This window comes from Dendrobates tinctorius, unplaced genomic scaffold (genome assembly GCF_039654945.1).
Source record: "Dendrobates tinctorius isolate UK_male_01 unplaced genomic scaffold, ASM3965494v1 ptg000016l, whole genome shotgun sequence".
NCBI classification, from domain to species: Eukaryota; Metazoa; Chordata; class Amphibia; order Anura; family Dendrobatidae; genus Dendrobates; species Dendrobates tinctorius.
This window is the reverse complement of record NW_027361684.1, coordinates 51,690,973-51,707,478: the sequence shown is the minus strand read 5'-3', so window position 1 is coordinate 51,707,478 and position 16,506 is coordinate 51,690,973. Positions and strand designations below refer to the sequence as shown.

Sequence of the window (16,506 nt, the reverse complement as noted above, 5' to 3'; positions counted from 1 at the left end):
GACGAAATGTTTGGAAATTCTGTATCTTTTTTGCAACAAAATCCACAGGGGTATTTATAAATACAGGTATGACTGTGTTTTTTTATGCTGTAAAAACTATGCAACAATTACAACATGTGGCAACGTACCTTAAATGGGGCTGCAAACAGTAGGTTATGGCCCCACGATGAGTTTTTGGTGAATTTTTCACAATTCATATTTTTGTTGCACAAAAAAACACATAATCTTACAGTTCAAGCAAAGTGGATGGGATTTATATAAATCTAATGTCCGCTGTACTTGACAGATTTCAAACACTGCGGTGTGTGTTTGAAATCTGTGACATGTCAATTTCTCTTGAAGGTACGCTGAGTTTTATGTGTAGATTTTCCACATAGACTTACATTAGATGTAGAAAATATGCAGGTAAAAAAACATGTCTGCATTTTCAGTCAGTTTCCGTGGCTGAAACGCACTAAAGATGCAAGTAATCCGCACATGACTGTATCAATAAAGTTTTGGCAAATCCAGAAAGTATCAAAAACAAAGCAGCTTTTTTTAAAATATGACAAATGAAAAAGACAAAAACTCCACCGTCAAAAGCAAAATAGAAATGTATGAAAAATGCACTAAAAAATGCCATAAAAAAGGCGAGCAACCTATTTGAGATAAAATTAGTAAAAATGCTATAGAAAACTTGCAACACTAAAAACTCATCAAATACTAACTACTCGTTGTGGGAACATAGCAATAAAGAGACTCTGTCAGCAGATTTTTGCTATGTAATCTGAGGACAGCATGAGATAGGGGTTAAAATGTAGATTTCACATGTCTGTTACTTAGACTGAAGGGATTATCACCTGGTGATTATCACTGTCTAAGCTACAGCAGCGTGTGGCTCCTGGTCCGACTCTGCCCCTTCTTTGTAGGCATCTCACTGTCTATAGACATTGCACATGGAGGTCCTGGTCTGGGTGTGGTTAGCTGTGGTGTGGGTGGGGTCAGCTTTCTCAGCTCTGCTGCATTGCTAAATCTAAAACTCTGTGTCAAAATGGCTGCACCCAGCAAACTAAGTGATACATCATTAAATTAAGGGTTTCTTTTCCTACATTATGCAACTCTCAGATGAAGTAACAAAAACCTGCTGACAGATTCCCTTTAAAGGGGGTTTTCAGTGAATAGGGTTCTTTAACCTATATCACTAGGTTGAAATAATAAAAATAAGTTGTCCTCCCTGGATCCAGTTCTACCGTCTTTGCTTGCAGGCTGTATCAGTGACATAACGACTACAGTGCACTCTACAACTCTGCTGCAGCCAATCATTAAATTCAATGGCTCTCCTGATGGAGTCGGTACGAGCCAGTAAGGCACAAGCCTGTAAACAAAGACAAGATCCGCAGTGGGGGGCATAAAACCATTTTTAACATTTTAACTTACAGCTTCCTATGCCTGTGAGCATAGATAATGTTAATACGCATGGCATAAAGTTTTCATTTACCAAATTGGGTATTTACACTAATGTCATCGTTTTACAGTCATGGTTGATGTCCTGAACTCAAAGACAGGTCTCTGGGTTTTGTTAGACCATGTGACTGGATTAAAGTTCAGGATAAACTTTTCTCATGCAGAATGCAATTTATATGTAATAAGCAGTCCATAATAATAAGTAGGTGACCCAGATAGGCTACCAGTGTTCTCTAGTGAGGAGAAAGACACATTGTATTACATCTAGAATTAATGTCCTACTGTAACCCAAGGCAAAGGGAAGAACAAGACTCTGATCTTTTAATTTAAGCCAGCAACAAAGAGTTAATATAATTTCATTTTCCAGGAGCTGAACTACTTTGAAGCATGTGATCTAAGTAAGAATTGACCTAGTTTATTTTTCTGCTCCGAGTTCAAAATCCTTTAGCTTTAACATTCATGATAGGCATTATAAACAGGGACCCCTTTATCTATGAACTATTAACCGGGCACAAGTTAGGAATTAAGAAACATTGGAGATCTCTGCCAGATATTCCCCAAGCAGAATATCCCAATTACTTCTATAAAGTGGTCATAGATATGCTATACTTCCCCTGCGTTCAGTGATCTATGTCCACCTGACTCCATGTTGGCAGCATTGTGTATCTGGTAGCATATCAGCACAGATGACTCACGTCAGTTACAGTTTAAGCCAAAGCATTTACCGGTAATGCACTGAGATATTCTACCTAATTATATATGTTCTGTATAATTAAAGGAATACAACAGATTATGTTTAAAATCTCTGCTAATATTATTTTTTCCTAAGATCTTGTGCCTGAGATATGTTAGTAGGGTCAATGTCTTTGGGGGCTGGGGATGAGGTGCATCAGGTGCTCTATGACTGTGATTGCTACTTAGTGGCCTTATGTATATAGCTGAGCCATAGCACCCCCATTCAGATGAGCAGTGTACCCCTTCTATAAAGTTTTATATGAGTACAGTGACATGCTCCAACACTAAAGTATGAACCCCCTAATAAGCGTACTCTATTCTGATACATCGGAGATTGCCCCCATACTTCTACTTTAATTATAGTATCAGTAAATATATCTATAGTGGTAACATATTCCAAAGTGATGTGTCAGGACATATAGGCGTGCACGAAGATTCTCAAAACGTAAATATAAATATAAATGAGAGAAAACATAAATATCTTTCTTACCTTGCAGAACTTTATTTCCCCAGGAGGAGAGTGGGACGGGGGTCTTCACTTTTGACTTTAGTTCTTATCTTGCCAAGGGTGCTTCCAGGGCAGCTGATACATATGTTTCTGAAGAGCTCTGTCTCTGCCTTGCTCTCGAGCTGCTTCTGGGATGGCAGATAAACCCAATTTGGTAGCTAAAGTGTAAAAGGAATTCCTTTCATAGCAGTGAGTTGTTCTTCCTAAATATAGTTTGTTGCACTTGGAGCTCTGCGTTGCCAGCGGCTGCCGGGTCTCTCTGCACCTGAGTATTGAGATTGATATCAGCTCTAACCAAAAAAAGCATAAATACAAAATAATAATAGTAATAATAATAACCACTCAGCAATGCCCTACACTGCAGCGCTCCCACTATGCACCTTGCAGGACGAGTAGTTCTAACCTCTGAGCCAGAAGTGTGCAGCGTGTAACCTGATGCTGGATTGCATAGCCTCACTATAGTCTGATGGTAACAGATAATGGAAACTATTGTTATGTAGATTAGGGGTGTCACAGGGGCCAGGAACTGAGCACTTGAAATAGTTTTTATTATAATATATAATGGTTTTCTATCATGAATGATAGATGATGAAGCTATTTATCAGAGCTGAGTTTCATACTATCGTTAATCCTTACATAATACAGATAACGTTTAAATGTTATATCATTACAGGGCTACATTCACACGTCCTAATGCAGTCCGTTTTTTTCTCGGACAGCACACTGATCCATAGAGTTTCATTGATCCAAATCCAGTTTTTAAAGCACCACTTCAGTGTTTTGTGTTTTTTTTTATTTCACCACTGAAGTGGTGCCACTAATCTAAGTTCCCTTCCTTTTGTCTTATACTTACCAGCCGCTGTCGCTGTCTTCGACTTTTCCTGGTGCCACTCAGCTCCCACGCAACCACCTTGTGATTGCAGCTTCTGACTGACCGGAAGTCAGAGGTAACGGTCACAAGCTCATAATTCAAGTCCGTATGTGACTCTAATTCTGGCCTTGCTCTGGCTCTCATACACTTACATTGAGTTTGGATTTCTGGCTCACCCAGTAAACATTGGAGCAGTATGATAGGTCACAAACTGCAGAAGATGACCAGAACGGCGCCAATAAAAGATGAAGGAAGCAGCTGCTAAGTATAATACTAGGGGCAGGGAACTTAGATTAGTAGCACCACGGGTCTGAGTCTCCGGTCTGTGTGAGTTAAGCTTGTCCTCCTCTCATCTCCCTATTCCCTGCCTGCAGGAGAGAAGAAGGAAAGCTAGAAGGTGAGAAGTAGGAAAGCTAGAACTGCAGTGCCCGCCCATTGCACTTCTGACTCATTAGCAAACAATTTCAAATATAGATTTCTCTAAAACAGTAAAAAGGATTTCTACAAGGAAGGTAAGGATGTAATCAGCATTGGAGCACCTTTATATACATGACATCAGTTTGGGGTATAAAATACTGATGACAGGTTCTCTTTAAAGGACCAAACCTATTTTCAATAGGGCCCTCCATTGTTTGTTGATGCTCATTTCTTCTCATTATTTGTCATCTTACTTGTTTGTTTTTATCTCTGTTCTTAAGAACAGCAGACTAAACAGGGAACAAAAAAGGCATAAATATTATTATTGCAAAATCATTGTAAGGCTCTGTTTGCACCAGGATTGTTGCTTCTGTTTATAACATAAGTCATGACAGTGTGACAAATCCATATTAAAGCAACATTCCAAAGATTTTTTTTAATTTCAGCTCTGGAGTGGTGCTAGTAATCCAAGTTCCCTTCCCCTAGTCTCATACTTACCAGCTACCGTCTTCACCTGTTCCTGGCGCCACTCCTGTTGGTCTCCATAAGTTTGTGATCTGCTGGATTTCTCCAGTGTTTGCTCCACAATCTGGAAGTCACAACTAAATTTAAGCCTTTGGGTGCCAGAACAAGGCCAGAAAGTATTATAGCATAGACTTAGAGCCCCGTTACATTTAGCAATGCACCAGCGATCCCGACCACGATACGACCCGGTCAGGATCGCTGGTGCATCGCTAAATGGGCGCTAGTGAGCTGCCAAACAGGCAGATCTCAGCAGCAAAGCAGCAGCGGTCGTTACTTACCTGTCAGACGCTGTGATATGACTTTCTCCGCCCGCATCCACGCGTCGCTTGTCGGCGCCAGCAGGAAGCCCAGCAGGAAGCCGCCGACGAGAAATGGACCAGGCCGATCTCACGCGATCAACAATAGCCAGCGGGGGAGCCGGTCGGAGGTAAGTGTCACATGTAGAGATATCTCTAGCAATATCGCTGCTTCGTCACAAAATCGGTGACGCAGCAGCGATATTGCTAGCGATATCGCTATGTGTAAAGCCCCCTTTACATTGGCAGCTTGTGATCGCTGCCTTTGACTTCCAGTCAGTCACGAATTGCGATCACAAGATGGCAGCGCAGATTGGAGTGGCACCGGGAAGAAATGAAGACGGCGGCTGGTGAGTATAAGACCAAGATCACTGAACTAAGTTTAGTAGCACCACTCCAGTAGCCCCCTCCTGGTCGTGTGGAGGAAGACGACCAAGGAGTGTATATTTCCTCCATATCCCCGTCCCCTTCTCCTCCAGTAGTGGCAGCAGGGGTGCTGCCAGGGAGTAGGGGTAAGTCGCAACCCTCACCACAAGCTGCCCCTCTGAGTCGGAGTCCTCTAAGGAGGGGGGCAGAGAGGAGAGGTTGCCTCTGAGCCTTGTGGGGGTGTGAGTGTTATGACACGGGGGGACGCCTCTGTTGTCGTTGCCGTGAGGAGTTCACCATCTAGTGGCAAGAGAGTGAATGGCAATAAACGTTCAGGTCCGGACCTGGGTGCATACGTGTTTGCATGGGTGTCTGAGTTATCCTTTATTATACACAGGCCTAGCTCGTTCCTCAGGTCGGCGCTCTGGAGATTTGTGGTGCCTCCAGAGTATACGTCTTCGCCTCCATCTACCCTCTCATGCCATGACCCGGAGTGTCAGATGATGGTTGAAGTGAACTCTCATGGAACAAGGCGTCTGCACTGTAGGTGGTATGCAGTGTAATACAGTGTTGAGGGTCCAGAGGCCCCTCATTGAAGGAGGGGTACTGTCACGATCCAATTCTTGGAGCCGTGTCAGCTTCTGGATTAACGCATGTAAACATTTTTTTTTCCTTCAAGCCTTTGACTTGAAGGTGTCATTGCATCCTAATAGTTGCTTTGGTTACCTTTTGCCCCCAGTGGCCACAAGTGTCATTGCACTTGATGTTTTCTTTGCTTTGCCTTTTGCCCCCGGTGGTCACTGGGGTTATAGCAGCTTTTTGGCCCCTGATCATTTGACCTTTCCCTTTTCCTACATAGGGTCACATGGTCTATGAGCAGGTGCGGGTGATAGCATCCTTTTGGGATTCCTACCAGAGTGAAGGGAGCAGCGGGCTGAGGTGTCAAGCCACTGCAGAAACCTGGTGAAGTTAGCAGCTGGCTTGAAGGTTGGAGCCACTGCTGAAACTGGTGTTGAACTCTGTCTGTCCGGTGTCCGCGGCAGAGTGAGATGGTGAAGGTGGCAGCTGGCTCTGAGGTGTCGAGCGACTGTGAAAAGTTAATCTGGTGATGCACTCTGCTGCCTGGTGCTGCAGCAGAGCAAGATAAGTGTTTTTGGTGTTTCCTCTGTTTGTATTTTTCCCTGGTGTGTATTAGTACAGCGGTGGGGCCAGTGCCTGCACCACCCAGTTCTCTAGCAAGGGATAGGTGTAGGGTGTGCTAGGGTGACAGGTATCCGGCTCGGCGACAGGTGAGGAGCCTGTATAGGGAACGTTAGGAGTGTGAGGGACACTGACTCAGGGGAGTGCAGGAGGTCTCCACGTCCCCGTTCCTTATCGCAAGGCCCACTGTTGTAACTGTTTCCCCTTTCCCCGTGTCTTGTTGTTTCAGTTACCGGCCTGCGGGTCGTGTCACACAGGACAGTTACACGTGCCAGTTTTGTTGTTTTAGTTACCGACCTGCGGGTCGTGTCACACAGGACGGGTCCACGTGACACATGAGGTTCACAGGCCCCTATGCAAAATGTTTTCCAGGAACTCTTATTGTCACCACTGCCATGTTTCATTTACAGTACTTCTCTATCTTCTCTAAATACCAGGGCTTCCTATAGCGACACAATGAATTCCCTCCCACAAATTGTCAGTTAGCATGTTTTGTTGATACACATTAGACTTTCAATACCAAGCATTGATTAAAGGACATTGCTTACGACTGCCCTTTAATCAATGTCCTTATAATACGTCAGGATCTCTCCTTTGATCCATATCCCTTCCAGTGGATAAGGTATTGGAGGGAATTTTGGATCCTATGTGAATTCACAACCCTGTGAACTTCATACTGCAAGCCACCACCGGCTGAAACTGGAGGAGGTGGGGATGAGGGAGACACTGCCGAAGTGACAAACTCTTTTAACTGAGACTTATGGAGAACATTAGGCATACAAAGGAATGTAGGAAGTTTTAATCTTAATGCCACTGGATTGAAAACTTCCAAGCCCTCATGTGGACCAATAAACCTTGAGCCCAACTTTGATAATGGCACTTTAAATTTAAAATTCCTAGATGACAACCAAACCTTATCTCCAATCTTAAAAACAGGACCCACCAAACGTTTTCTATTCGTCTTCCATTTTTGTCAAATCTGAGCTGGCCCAATATTCTTTTGAACCTCCCTCCAGAGATCCCTATGTCTCTGAACAGTGACCTCCACCCCAGGACATTCAGAACTAATCCTAGGAGTCTGGGTGACCTCCTCAGCCGCCACCCAGACTCAGATGTGCTCCCGACCGTTTGCTTGCCTGAGGACGAGTTGGATAATCCTTGAGAAAATGTCCAGAGAGACCACAGTACAGAGTCCAAGATCTTGCCTACGTTTTTACTCCTTTGCACAAAGACTGACAACCCTCACCTCAGGTAACTAGACCTGCTATGGGGAATTGTAACAGGCAGCCTGCTGTTCACGTCTCTTACAGATAGTATGTTCCATTTGTATGGCCTGGGTTATGACCTCCGCCAGAGAACAAGGGGTATCATGAAGAAAGAGAGCTTCCTTAAGAGTCTCGGAAAGACCTTTGTGGAACTGGAGACTGAGAGCTGCATTGTTCCACAGAACTTTAGAGGACCACTGCCAAAACTCATCAGTAGTCCTCAGCTGTGTGTCCCCCCCCCCGTGCCAGGTTCAAGATTTTTGCCTCAGCGATCTGGATCCTGTTGGGTTCGTTGTAGATCAGACCTAAAGAGGTGTCCAAAAAAGGCATCCACAGAAGAACCCACAGGACAGCATGGGATTACAGACGATTCTTTTTGTGAGGCAAAATATTCCCATGTCTGTTTTCGGCAATGTTTTACCATAAAGAAAGAATCAGCTGTGATCGCATGCTGTCCTATCTGTATCCTCACTTTTGCTTCCTCCCTGCCCAGGAGCTTGGTTGATTAAAATTAACTTTGCTGGTGGGAACATTCTTTAACGATCGATGAAAAAAATCGGACAGAACTCGGATGCCATCCATGTACAGTGGGTACGGAAAGTATTCAGACCCCTTTAATTTTTTCACTCTTTATTTCATTGCAGCCATTTGGTAAATTCAAAAAAGTTCATTTTTTTCTTATTAATGTACACTCTGCACCTCATCTTGAGTGAAAAAAACCCTAGAAATGTAGAAAATTTTGCAAATTTATTAAAAAAGAAAATCTGAAATATCATTTGGTCATAAGTATTCAGACCCTTTGCTCAGACACTCATAAAGATTATTATTATATTTAAGTCACATGCTGTCCATTTCCTTGTGATCATCCTTGAGATGGTTCTACTCCTTCAATGGAGTCCAGCTGTGTTTAATTAAACTGATAGGACTTGATTTGTAAAGGCACACACCTGTCTATATAAGACCTCACTGCTCACAGAGCATGTCATACCAAATGAGAATCATGAGGTCAAAGGAACTGGCCAAGGAGCTCAGAGACAGAATTGTGGCAAGGCACACATCTGGCCAAAGTTACAAAAGAATTTCTGCAGTACTCAAGGTTCCTAAGAGCACAGTGGCCTCCATAATCCTTAAATGGAAGAAGTTTGGGACCACCAGAAGTCCTCCTAGACCTGGCCGTCCAGCCAAACTGAGCAATCGTGGGAGAAGAGCCTTGGTGAGAGAGGTAAAGAAGAACTCCAAGATCACTGTGGCTGAGCTCCACAGATGCAGTAGGGAGATGGGAGAAAGTTCCACAAAGTCAACTATCACTGCAGCCCTCCACCAGTCCGGCCTGTATGGCAGACTGGCCCGATGGAAGCCTCTCCTCAGTGCAAGACATATGAAAGCTTTCATAGTTTGCTAAAAAACACATGAAGGACTCCCAGACTATGAGAAATAAGATTCTCTAGTCTGATGAGACGAAGATAGAACTTTTTGGTGATAATTCTAAGCGATATGTGTATAGAAAACCAGGCACTGCTCATCACCTGCCCAATACAATCCCAACAGTGAAACATGGTGGTGGCAGCATGGGGGTGTTTTTCAGCTGCAGGGACAGGACGACTGGTTGCAATTGAAGGAGACATGAATGTGGCCAAGTACAGAGATATTCTGGATGAAAACCTCTTCCAGAGTGCTCTGGACCTCAGACTTGGCCGAAGGTTCATTTTCCAACAAGACAATGACCCTAAGCACACAGCTAAAATAACAAAGGAGTGGCTTCAGAACAACTCTGTGGCCATTCTTGACTGGCACAGCCAGAGCCCTGATCTAAACGCAATTGAGCATCTCTGGAGAGACCTGAAAATCGCTGTCCACCAACGTTCACCATCCAACCTGACAGAACTGGAGAGGATTTGCAAGGAAGAATGGCAGAGGATCCCCAAATCCAAGTGTGAAAAACTTGTTCCATCATTCCCAAGAAGACTCATGGCTGTTCTAGCTCAAAAGGGTGCTTCTACTCAATACTGAGCAAAGGGTCTGAATACTTATGACCATGTGATATTTCAGTGTTTTTTTAGTAAATTTGCAAAAATTTAGACATTTCTGTTTTTTTCAGTCACGATGGGGTGCAGAGTGTACACTAATGAGAAAAAAAAATGAACTTTTTTGAATTTACCAAATGGCTGCAATGAAACAAAGAGTGAAAAAATGAAAGGGGTCTGAATACTTTCCGTATTCACTGTACTGTCCATTTCTCACGGATTGTTTAATAGGAGAAGCTTGAGAAACCTCCATCAGTTTCTTTCATTTGTGAAAAATTGATAAAACTAATTGTGAAAACTGAAAAAAACTGACGCTGACCAAATTCTGATGACTTTGTTTGTTTCTATGATTACATACATTTTTAAGCACAAAAAAATCCCAGATTAAATATTAGGGACAAAAAACTCATGAATACATGTGACAATAGAAAGGGAGGGAGTATATATATTGCAACAATGCAGAAAATATCAACAAGACCAGATAAGTATGGGGCGGCAGGGAAAGTAGAAGCACCCTTTTGAGCTAGTACAGCCATGAGTCTTCTTGGGAATGATGGAACACTCTTTGGTGGTAGTTTATATACTCCCTCCATTTCTGTTGTCAGATTATATACATTTGCAGGCATACTTTAATTGTCAGCTATTATAAGATATTATTCTGATGACAAGCTGTGCACTTGCTATTATAATTTGATTTTGTAAGGTAAATGGCCTTATTATGGCATGTTAAGGCAATGAGCCAGCAGTAGTATCTCCTTGAGGATGTACCTGGGTACCATGTGTTAAGGGAGGTTCAGCATATGGTGCAGAAAACACAAAACAAATGAGCGCATATTGAGTCCTGTCCCTTGACACTAGTGAACTGTCAGCCAAAGGCATACCCAAAGCTGATAACGTGGTAGACAATCATACTCCGAGATACAAAGGAAAAATTCATAAGCAGGAGTAAGCTCTAAAGTGACACACTTCTTACAGATCCTCACTACAGATTTCTCACGCGAAAAATCAATAACAGACTTCAGCGCATGTCAATATGGGGTTTTCAAATCTCCATTAAAGTCTCATTTACATATCCTTTTTTTTCCTCATATGTGAGAAAAAATTTTTTTTCATTAATGCGCTGGTGTGTTAGTGTATCAATTTTTCCATCAGGGATTTAGAAAAAAAATGTTTGCAATGCTTCTCCTATACATTACAATGTTAAAAATAGACAAGACACAGATTGTGTCTGAGTGCTGTCATAAGGTGACTGTGATCTGTGACTTGGATCCAAAAAGAACATGTCTTTGAATTTCCAGTCCTGAAAAAACAGATATTTAGTGCAGATATTTCTGCACCATTTCTGCATCCCTTGGCAGGAAAAATATGTGTTTTTGGAGCAGATTTTTCCCCATTCATTAGTATGAGTGAAATCAGCAGAAAAAATGCTGAAAGAATTGACATATGGCAGATTTAAATCTGCTCCAAATCTGCAAGAAAAAAATAAGCAACACGTGCATGAGACTTCAGGATTTGTATTCACTTTGCTGGAATCAGGAAACCTTTCAGGTTTTGTGACAAATCTGCTCAGAAAAAAAAGCGACAAATCAGCAAAGTGTGCACCGACCCTAATGCTCCGAGGACAACATCTGCAAAGAGTTTGTATGTATGTTATCCCCGTGATTGCGTGGATTTCCTCCAGGTTCTCCGTTTTCTGCTCAAACTCAAAAGACATACTGATAGGGAATCTAGATTGTCACCATTGGGGCTCATAGTGATGATGATGTCTGCAACACACTGCGGAATTAATGGCGCTGTATAAGTAAAACAAATAAAATGCATCTTTGTATTTTATTTTATACAGTATATAACTGTGGCAATGGGACCAAATGAAAAGCCTGAATTCAGCAATTAAAATGTATGTCCCGACTCCCAAAACTTTTCCTTATAGCGTACAGCGTAGGACTGGCACCGCCGGGACACCAGAGAATCCCCTGGTGGTCCTCGGTGGGTTCCTGTGTCGGATATAGCGGGAGACCGCTAGTAAGGCCGGGATCACACATGCGAGAAACACAGCCAAGTCTCGCATGTTAATACACGGCACTGCTGCCGGCACTCAGGAGTGAAGCATTCAGGTGCATGTATTGCTATGCGGCCGCGCACTCCGCTCCCGAGTGCTGGCGGCAGTGCCGGGTATTAATATACGAGACTCGGCTGTGTTTCTCGCATGTGTGATCCCGGCCTAGCCGTGGTCTTTCTAACCACGGGCACATCAGAGGCCACCACACGATAAACAAACCTTTGTCATGATGGTCGTCAAGAAAGTCACTGTCTGCTATGCATTGCGCACTGACCTTGCTATGCGCCACGCACTGACATCAGCACCCGGGCATAGCAGTGAAGTTAAAGGCCGCTGGTCAATCAAAAGCCGTCGGACATTGAACGCCACTGCTATGTGTCGCACACCAACATCAGTGGGTAGCCTCTGATGCAAGAGGACACTGCCGGGGATGCGCAGGAAGGTGAGAACATTTTTTTTCGTATGTGAATGGGCAGGGTAGTGAATGGACATAGGGACCTAGGATGGGGCAGCATAGGGACATGATGGGGTCTGTGATGATTCATAAAGGCTCATGATGGGGGAGTATGTGATGATACATAAGGGCTCATGATGGGGGGTATATGATGATACATAAGGGCTCTTGATGGGGGGGTGTGATGATACATACGGGTCGAAGATGGGGTGTTTGTGATGATACCTAAGGTCTCATGATGGTGGATATGTGATGATACATAAGGGCTCATGATGGGGGGGTGATGATACATAAGGGCTCATGATGGGGTTGGGTGATGATACATAAGGGTCCAAGATGGGGGGGATGATACATAAGGGCTCATGATGGGGGTGTGTGATGATACATAAGGGCTCATGATGGGGGGGGGGTGATGATACAAAAGGGGGCATGATGGGGGTGGGAGTGATACATAAAGGCAAATGATGAGGGGGATGATGTTTAGGGTCCCATGATGAGTGGGGCTGGACTACATAGAAGCCCAGGATGGGTGGAGATACATAGGGGCCCAAGATGGGAAGGGGGGAGGGAATACATGGGGGCCTAGGATGGGGGATATTATTCAATCAAATGGGACAGGATGTGTGACAATTACAGTATGAGGGCAGAATTCGGTATTAGTAGTTTATGGTGGAAAGTGATGACATAATTACTGTAGGGGTCAATTAGGGGACATTACTGCTGTAATATAATTTTTTTGGGAGGATACTGTCTTCCATGGCGGAGCAAAAGGGAGGTCCTGTTAAAGTGCAGGGCAGCATTATGTCGCTTTATTCTTCACCTGACGTACTGTAGAAATTGGGAAAAAAGTGGACAATGTGCTCTAGAAGTGATCAACTATTGACAACTGTGGTATTTTCTGCAGAGACGAGTCCTGGCTGGAAGAAGTGATGGCAGTCTGTGCCAGATGAAGAAGAAAAGCAAAGATGAAGGACTTAAACTACAGAAGTCACTGGTGAGACAGTGTATTACAAGTACACGCGCACTATACATTATATAGTATATACAGAGCTCCTGTATATAATGTCACCAGTGATCACTGTATTACCTGTAAACTATAAAGAGTTCCTGTGTATAATGTCACCAGTGGTAATATTTGTGTTATTAGTATTGTGGTTTTTATTCATGATCATTATTGTAGTATTAGGTCACTATGTAATGGCAACATGTGATCTGCTCATGGTGTTATGAAAAGGTCAACGAGGAGGATGGCAGGAATAGGCTAGGCCACCAGGAAACCAGAAAGGTTGGTCACTTAGTGAATTGCAGACCCCTAATCCTAACAACACAACTAACAGTAGCCGTGGAGCGTACCTATGATGCCCTAGACGCCTCGACACAGCCAGAGAACTAATTAGGCCTAAAGCAAGAAAGGTGAAATCTAAACTGCCCCGGAGTAGAACCCCAAAGAAATAGATAGCCCCCAAACATATATTGTCAATGAGACCAGATGAGGGACAAACACAGGCAGAAAATAGACTGAACAAATGATGGGGCCCAAACTGTCTAAATAGGATAGGAAAGGAAAGTCACTGTCTGCAATTATGCAAAAACCCTAAAAACTCCAACACATCTGATGTACAATAAAACACTGAGGTCTCACGACCTCTCCCCCACTATATCAGCATTCTGGTGTAAACTGGCGGCAAAGCAAAAGAGACTAATATAACAGGGGACTGAACAAACTGACACAAACTGTAACATATGGAGCGGGGTCCAGCACAGCCCCAGCAGGGAGCACGCTGAACCCGCACAGCAAAGCAGAAAGAGGCAAAACCAGATCAGATGCAAAAGATTAGCAAATAGACAACTTAACTGAAAAATGCAGGATCAGGCAGGAAACAGCAGACCTCAAATTGCACAGGAAGAACTAAACACCAGCAGCAATTGAGGGAAGCCTGCTCACTTAAATACTCCCAATCAGTAATCCCAGATTTCCAATCATCATCGTCAGGTGGCAGACCTCTGTCAATCTGGCCAGCTCCACTACCCACAGTAATCACCAGAGGGAGCCCCGACTCAGAAGTAAGAGAATTCACAACATCATGGTATGGCGGTATTTGTCACTTGTATGTGGTATTATTGTTAGGGCTGGCGGAACGCACCAAATTATAAAATAATAGCAGGTGCGTTCGCAGCCCGGGGTCCACCGTGCAGAGGTGGTACACTGCTGCTAAGTAATGGCGGAAGAATGAAGTGGTGTGAAACCAGTCACACGTGGGTTATGTCACCCAATGTGAACAGGGGCGAACTCTGTTAATGCACAGAGCCGCACAAATGCTGAACATAAATGCCGATGCCTGTTAAGCTCACAGAGCCTGGCCAAAAGAGCGCACAGTGTACGGCCACAGAACTCTACGCCAAGGACACGGGGTTAGAGTCCTTCTAGGCCCACTGAACGCGCGGCGTCGCTGCCGCGAACGCCACTATAGACGCTGGCTATGGAGCACGTGCACTGAGGTGTGCCGAGTCTCTGGTGAGGACTGATGCCTGACTCAACCTCTGTCCTACCTACGCCTAAGCCTGGGCGCTAGCAGGCTAGGCTGCACAACACATGCGTACAAAGGGTAGGGGTTTCTTAATGAGTCATTCACCAGAGACATTCATGCGTGCATACATCACTCACTCCACATAGTCTGTAAATACAGTCTTATCCTAGCGCATGGCCGAGCGGCTACGCGAACCTTTTATAGCCGCAAGCGTCCGGGACCTTCCTGGCTTCTCGGATGGACCAATCTGAACAGGAGCAGGACCTGAGCACGTGACCTTCGATCCCCAATGGGAGATCACTCCACGGGCATGATCAGTGGCCCGACATGGGGACTTAGTCCCTGGAGAATCTCGCTGCTGAGCAGCATGTATTGTCATAGCTGCGCCAGAGGTGGCAGCAACAAGCAAACCCACGGAGCTGGTCTGGGCAGAGCGCCTGGACCGACGAGTTTGCTGAGCAACCTCCTCTGCGGCTGGAGAAGAATGTGAGACCGCTGGAAGTAAGCCTCGGGATTCTTGCTGTACAGCGACAGAAATCCGACGCCTAACATTATGCGGTCACCATGTGGTGGAAAGATATAGTCTGGGTACGGTAGAATTTTTCCCTTGTTTTTGGTATTATTTGGTCACTTTGTGTTGGTAATATGTGGTCTTGTCACGGTGTGGCGGTATTTGCTCCTTGTACTGTATGTGGTATTATTGGTCTTAGTATAGTGGATTGTGTGATTGTGTTGTGTATAGGGGGTCACTTTTTCTCTCTGGTATTAATAAGGGAAAAATCTTTATTTCCAATAGAGATCAATTACTTGAACGTTTAACAAATATGCATTACAGGGGATCGCTGTGATAACAAGTAATTGCCTATCCTAAGGTCATGTTCACACGTTCAGTATTTGGTCAGTATTTGACATCAGTATTTGGTCAGTATTTGACATCAGTATTTGTAAGCCAAAACCAGGAGAGAGTGAAAAATACAGAAGTGGTGCACGGGTTTCCATTATACTTTTCCTCTGATTGTTCCACTCCTGATTTTGGCTTACAAATAAGTGAAATAAAATACTGAACATGTGAACATGGCCTAAGGATTAATTATTGATTGGTGGGTATCCAACTGCTGGGAACAGGCCAATCAGCAGAATGTGGAACTTTTATCCCCATTAGACTGGAGCGACATGTACAACTCAACAACTGATCCATTCATTCTGTAAGTGGCTGCTCTTGTTTTTTTTCTGGAAGCCTCAAAGAATATGAATGGAGCCCTGTCAGGGATAAAAGTTCCCCATTCTTCTGATTGGTGCAGTTTCCAATGGTCGAATTCCATGGATCAATAAGTTATCACCTACCTAAGGCCGGAGACACACTAATATATCACATCCGCTTAGATGCGATATGCTAATGACACTCGGCTCTTGCTCTGCTGTGAGAGTGAGCTGAGTGTCAGTGCTCTGTGTTCTGATCTTCTCGCATGAGAGGATGGCAGCATAGCTGTGGAGGAGACGGGTAAAGTATTTTCTCCATCTCCTCTGTTGCCAGCGTCAGCAGGAATCACACTGCACATGGGTGATATCCGAGAGCACTGCTATGTTTCACACGCACCCATAGACTTATATGGGTTGCGTGCGATCCGAATTCAGCATGCAATCGCAGCATGCTGCATTTGTTTTTGTTTTTTGGTCCGATCGCGATCTGATCAGAGCTGATAAAAGAAAAAACGCCATTGAGAACACGAGCATAGGATTAAATTGGTACAAACGCAATCCAATTTTTCAGATTTAATTGCAAGAACCCTTTAATGCAAAGTACCGTAATACAAC

At 44.0% G+C, this 16,506-nt stretch overlaps 1 protein-coding gene across 2 annotated transcripts in view; it reads right to left on the bottom strand.

The window, feature by feature from the left end:
* The window catches only part of SMPX (small muscle protein X-linked), a 156,356-nt gene extending 141,454 nt beyond the window's left edge, over positions 1-14,902 (bottom strand). Inside the window, exons 1-2 of one of the 2 annotated variants that reach the window (XM_073565844.1) lie at positions 14,887-14,902; positions 2,669-2,951 (exon numbers count right to left, since the gene is read on the bottom strand). The gene's annotated coding sequence lies outside the window, so the exon portion shown is untranslated. Of the gene's footprint in view, positions 1-2,668; positions 2,952-3,539; positions 3,644-14,886 lie in introns of those variants that run through there. The other variant, XM_073565843.1, reaches the window with a different exon arrangement.
* Between the last annotated feature and the right edge of the window lie 1,604 nt (positions 14,903-16,506).